Source organism: Tiliqua scincoides, chromosome 6 (assembly GCF_035046505.1).
Source record: "Tiliqua scincoides isolate rTilSci1 chromosome 6, rTilSci1.hap2, whole genome shotgun sequence".
Taxonomy (NCBI): domain Eukaryota; kingdom Metazoa; phylum Chordata; class Lepidosauria; order Squamata; family Scincidae; genus Tiliqua; species Tiliqua scincoides.
Window position 1 is genome coordinate 56,623,588 of NC_089826.1, and position 6,374 is coordinate 56,629,961.

At 44.3% G+C, this 6,374-nt stretch overlaps 1 pseudogene; it reads right to left on the reverse strand.

Moving 5' to 3' along the window:
* Positions 1-4,574: 4,574 nt before the first annotated feature.
* On the reverse strand, positions 4,575-4,694 carry LOC136656416 (5S ribosomal RNA; annotated as a pseudogene).
* Positions 4,695-6,374: the final 1,680 nt, after the last annotated feature.

A 6,374-nucleotide genomic window follows, 5' to 3' on the forward strand; every position in this document is an offset into this window, starting at 1 on the left:
GTGGAGGAGGTTAGGCAGAGGGGTACTTACACAGCACATTGAGGCGCTTGCAAAAACACAGTGCTGTGCAATGCTACTGGAAATGCTACTGCCTGGAGGTTAGGCTGAGTTCTTGTTGCTATTGTTACTTTTTATCATTCTGAGACACGTACGCATTTGCTTGTTTAAGGACAAGAGTCCAGCAGTGAGATGATGATGATGATGATGATGATGATGGTAGTAGTAGTAGTAGTAGTAGTAGTAGTAGTAGTAGTAGTAGTACAGGTATTTATATGCCGCCTTTCTTGGTCGTCAGATTTCTCCTCAGACTTTATTTAAGGCGGTTTACAAAGGCAGGCTGTTCTAAATCCCCGTAGGGATTTTTACAATTGAAAGGTTCTATCTTTCAAGAACCACAACATGTCAGATGGATCTTTCTGATCTGGTATCACATTCTGGCCTCTAGTTTCCTCCCACGCAAGCTGACAAGCAGCTCCTTCATCTCTCACATGGAGCCAAGACGCTTCTTCGCTCACACTGAAGAGCAGGTGGAATAACTCGGCTCGGCTTGTCAGCTGCTTCAAGGTCTCACCATTCATCGTGCCGGTGGCCTCGAACTGGCGACCTGTGGAAGTTATCATCAGGCAAACGGAGGCTCTACGCTCTAGACCAGACCTCCTGCCCAGACAGCTCAGAGATCTTCCAGATAGCTCGCCGGGCTTAAACCATGCACAGTGAAGACATTTTCTAAAGACATTTTCTAAAGAGTTACTTAAACAGGTTCGCATCCAGGAACCTACGTATGATTAAAATGACTTCTTTCTAGTTCTCTTCCTAGTTCTCTACCACATCGATAACATTCTGAAGAGTCACTAGAGTTGTAAAATGGACTCATAACGTAGCAGAACAACAATGCATCTTTATCAAGTAGTGTAATGAACCTGCTCAGTTCTGGATCTTAAATGAAAGTAAGTTAAAGAACAGATGACCATTGATGTCTTTTGGATGCAATTCAAACACGTTAGTTTAGACCAAAGAAGGTCTCAGTAGTTTGGATTTTAAATGCACTAGTGACTCAGTGGTCCTGTAACTGCAATAGTTTTTTTTTTTTTTTTTTTTTTTTTTTGAGACACTATTAGTTATGATGATTATATGGAACTCTACACTCACAAGCCATATACTATTGTATCTCAGTTGCTGGGCTGATAGCTTTATAACCATGGGATTCCCAAATGCATCTTGTTGGTCACTGGGAGAAGATGGATCCTGAGCTGGATAGAATTTGATCTGATACAGCAAGGCACTTAGAAGGCACTCATAAAAGTGCTCTTCACAAAGAGATATTTTGCCCAACTTTCACTTCTTTCCAAATTTCTCCCAAAGAACTAGAAGTATCTTCCAAAAGCGATGTATTAAAAAACAAAGCAGTCTTTTATAAAGCTGAAATGGGTTTGGGAGCATTGTAATTGTAGTAATATTTTTAATCTGGACATTTTAATACATTTCATATTATTGGCTTTGAAATTGTTGGCATGTGCACTGATTCTAGATGGATGAAGTGGGTTATACATTTTAAAAATAAATGCAAATGCTGTCTTGATTTTTTCTTCTATCACTTTTTTTTTAGTTATTTCTAGAAAAGCCAAAGTACTTGAATTTATGTTCATTCATTCTTTCACTTGAGAAGATAAGTGAAGAGAAGAGAAGCATTTGGTAAGATAAAGTCCCTCACAATCTGAAAATATATGAGAGCATGGCAAAATCCCTTGATCCATCTGCTCAGTTTGCATGATACAATGGCATTATCATCCTGTTTTCACTGATAAGGGCAACATCTCCACTGACACTGCTACAGAACTTGGGCACAATCTGCTAGGGACAACTTCTGGGCAGACTCTGTTTAAATTCCTCAAATTGCACTAGGGCTCTTTTGAAGGTGTTTTGGGAGGGTCATAAATCACTGACGGAACTAGGGCTGGCCCAAAATGCCCCCCCCCCCATCTTAGACAAAATGCCCTAGACAAACTGCAAAAAGTGGGGGATTTGGGGTGAATTGGTGAGTTGATATCTAGACGCAAAATTTACTATAGTTACAGCAGTGGTAGATGGAGTGTCCCAGGAGCCAACAGTTGGTGGCTCCCATTACAGATGGAGCACATGCTGTACATGCAGATTCAGAGACTTGACAATTAAAAACAAATATCAGGTTGTAGAACTGGAAAGGACACCTGCATGAATCCCCATAAAGCTTTCCAGCCCAGTCCTCTGGGTGCCTAACAACTCCAGAATGAACATTCCATCAGAGTTAGGCAATTTTCAGCTGTTCCAAGCAGTGAGTTGCCAGCATACAGCAGACACCAGTAAGTGCGCACAGGGTGTAGGAGGGGAGGGATGGACAGAACAGGGCAGTGACAGGGGTTGGGAAATGGGTGGATTGGGACTGGGAAGAGGTGGATTTGGTGGCAGCAGTGTCTGCTGAATCCTAGCCACATTCCTGACCACAGTCCCCCAACCCAGGTCCACATGGACTAGGGCTGCTATAGTGCTGGGGCAGGTCCAATTAGCCCTGGCACCCCAGCATGGGCTTACCATCCAGATGCCAAAACTTCCCCGCAGGTTACAGCTACTGCCATGTTGGTACCGCTGCATCATCGCACAAGGAGTTGCATTGGATTGGGTTGTTTTCAGACAAAGTAGATAATTTTGAACCAGGTAGGCCAATGGCCTGACATAATGTCAGTTGTATAAGGCAACTTCATTTGGACACATGAGAATCCTATTAATTTTATGCCTGTATGGGACACAATTCCAGAAGACTGCGCATTTGAGCTCTGATTCCAAGCTATGGTGCACATGCTGAACTCTGTGACAGTAGGATAGCCATACACATTCTCCCATCAACTGAGAGAACAGAACAGCTTCCAATGATACTGATTGCACATGCATACTAGAGAAACTGGATTTGTTTCTCCAGAAACACCTCTCCAGAAAAAGACAGTTTGTGACCCATATGAACTTTCTAATGAAAAAAAAAATTGCCTCTGTGCATATAATTGCATCACTGGTACGTGAAATAAGTATTTGACCAGTAACATTAGGCAAGTGCATTTTTTGGTTTGGTTTTCAACAATGTAAAGTGAGCATGTTCATATGTTCATTGCCTAGAAAAGTGAAATTAACAAACAAGGAAAATTCCTTTGTTCTTGTATGCAGTCAAGGAGGGGCTACTGTACACTACTGTGTTGAATCATTATTAAAAACTGCTAGACTGTAAAATCCCTCATTTTGAAATTGGAATTAAGTAGTTTTCTAATGCCATTAAGCAGAACTGGATTAATGCTATTCAGGAAGTTTAAACATTATAAGATGCAAAATTTAATTTAACAAATATTTTCCAATGGTTGCGATTTAAAGTGACCATTGTATTTTTCACCCAAGCGGTTCTCCTAGGATTTCCCTCCCAGGGCACATTTTCCACACATTTGTCTCCTAGTCACAGCTGCTTTGGTCTCACGAGTGTTGAATTTCTCACTGCATGAAAGTGTTTTTCAGAACAGAAGCTCAAAGCTCAGTGATTGTTCTGGATTATTGGTCCAGTAAAATTGTCCATTGGTCCTGAGATCTAAGATGACAATACTAAAAAAAAAATTGTGCTGTAAGAGACATTAATCTGTCTGCAATGCAAACTTTTGGGACCCTTTGACCCATTGTTAAAGTTCAATAAATGTGAAGGTTTAAAATCAAATTAAAGTAGCAAAATTACTGAAAGAATCATGATACAAAATCGAAATCTTTCAGAGAATAAAATATATAAATGCCTTTCAAGGGTGCAATCAAAATATTTTGCACTGGCAGATGCATTGGCCTTGGTTCGTGTCTGCTCATGCAAGTCATTTAAGAAACATAGTACATATTGCTTAAACAATAGATTACTAAAAGCCCAATCCTGTGGTGGACTGGGCTGCCATGTGAATGCCATTACAACAGCAGAAGTGGCTGCCCATGTATCGTGCAGCACTCCATTGGTGGCCATTCTGTGAGTGCTGCTGCAAAAGGTAACAGCACCCCAGCCTTGCTACTGGACCCTGTGCACATGCTGAACTAGGTAAGACAATGGCAGGGGAAGAGATGGGGCACACCTAGGATGAAATGAGGCAGGGAGGCAGCGGGAAGGGTGGATATAGCAGCAATGGTGGGTACCAGATCCTATCCCCTCCATTAAGGAGCTCCTCATCTCCTCAAAAAGTAGTAGTATATGTCCAAGGACACTCATAGGTGGCTCCAGGTCTTACCAGGAGGTAAGAGTAAATGTTTCATACTTATCCCTGTATTGCTCTCAGTTTGCCTCCCCCACTAGACGCAGCACATGCTGGCAGGTGGGAGGATAGAAGCTAGTATTCAATTCTGATGGCCCAATCCTATTCTGTGTTGGTACACAGGGCCACCAGTGCAGCAGCTTCTGTGCATCATCTGCAAGTCTCCAAATTAGCTTGTTGCCAGTACATTCATCCAAGCAGAATTTTAATCCATCCGATTTGGTGCCAGATAATACAGTAGTTGGTTGGCAACCTTCAGTCTCGAAAGACTATGGTATAAGCCTACAGCACCAGGTATTCCCAGGCTGTCTCCCATCCAAGTACTAACCAGGCTTGGCCCTGCTTAGCTTCCGAGATCAGATGAGATCGGGTATGTGCAGGGTAACAGTTGCTGCTCATTAGCCTGGAAAGGCAGTTCATCTGAGAGAAGGAAACTCTGATCCCAAACCTCCACTGCCTTGTGGCTACATCCAGTTATGGAAAAGGCTTCAGGAGTCAACCTTGAGGCAAAATCCGGAGCTGGAGTCCCTGAGGCAGTTCATGGCTGAACACAAGTCACGTTCTGGCAACTCCTGCAACGCTGCTGGAACCAACCATATTGGCTTCTGCCTTTCCATTGGACCATTTCAGTGACGTGGAGAGGGGGGATTTTCTGCATGGGAAACAGTCTATCCTCCATATCTACTTTACCCAGGCTTCACACACTGGAGAGGACACTCTGTTCCAGAACCACTGTTCAGAGTGCAATACCATAGTTTTCCGAGACTGAAGGATGCCAACAAGAACAAGAATACAGTAGTTGTAGTGAATACAAACCACATAATGGTCAACTGAGACAGTGTTCTGTAGATAATGGTTGCCTCCTCGGATGTCCCTCATGGGGTTCAATAGTGATTGTGGTTAACAAATAGTAAGTTATATAAGGTTTCAATACTATATTATGCATTTTTCTTCTGTTTCATTTATTTCCTGTCCCAACCAGCCTGTGCCCAGGCTCAGCTGAAGGAAATCATATGTTGCCCATAGAACATAGCTTAGGGCCCAAGCCTATGCTTTCCTAGCGCCCAGGGCTACTGTGGCACCAAAATGGCTACCTCTGTATCCTGTGCGGCCAGGGAAGCAGCTGGAGTTCTACTCATTGCACTTGCATTCCATTAGCACAAGGCCTACCTTTTCGCCAGTAGAATGCACGTTTCACTGGTGTAAAATCATTTACAGATGTTACAAATGTGAGTAGGCCGCTGTGGGGGGCCTGGCTGCTGCTATAAGAGGGAAGTGGTCAGATCCATGTGAAGATGGATACCATACAACCACTGCCTTTACACAGCATGTGGTTGGTCTGTGGAACTCCTTGCCACAGGATGTGGTGATGGCATCTGGCCTGGACGCCTTTAAAAAGGGATTGGACAAGTTTCTGGAAGAAAAATCCATTACGGGGTACAAGCCATGATGTGTATGCGCAACCTCCTGATTTTAGGAATGGGCTATGTCAGAATGCCAGATGCAAGGGAGGGCACCAGAATGAGGTCTCTTGTTATCTGGTGTGCTCCCTGGGGCATTTGGTGGGCTGCTGTGAGATACAGGAAGCTGGACTAGATGGGCCTATGGCCTGATCCAGTGGGGCTGTTCTTATGTTCTTATGCTGCAGGTATGCTGGTGCAGGGGGTTGGAGGGAGGCAGGAAGGGGGTTGAATGGGATGGGGGGTGGATGGAACAGGATGGCGAGGAGGCGGGGAAAGGTGGATTGGGCCCAGGAGGGGGCAGGTTCAGCCACAGTGGCACTCGCCAAATCCTGAACCCCCCCCCCGCCTGATCTGCGTTCCTGGGTCAATGCGGACTTGCACCAGCAATTGAGCTGGTTGACCCCGTAGCAGTAAATGTCCTCTTACCTCGTGGAGACCTGAAGCAGCCAATCTCCACCCCACCCCCCCGAAGCTGCACTGGCACCGCCGCATTGCCACACAGGGATTTAGTTAGGATTGAGCTGCCTGGGTGGCACAGAATGTCCTCTGTGCATGGCAATCAAGAACAAAGTTTTAAGGGCTATGTGTGAGTGTTATCTATATGAAAAACGCATCT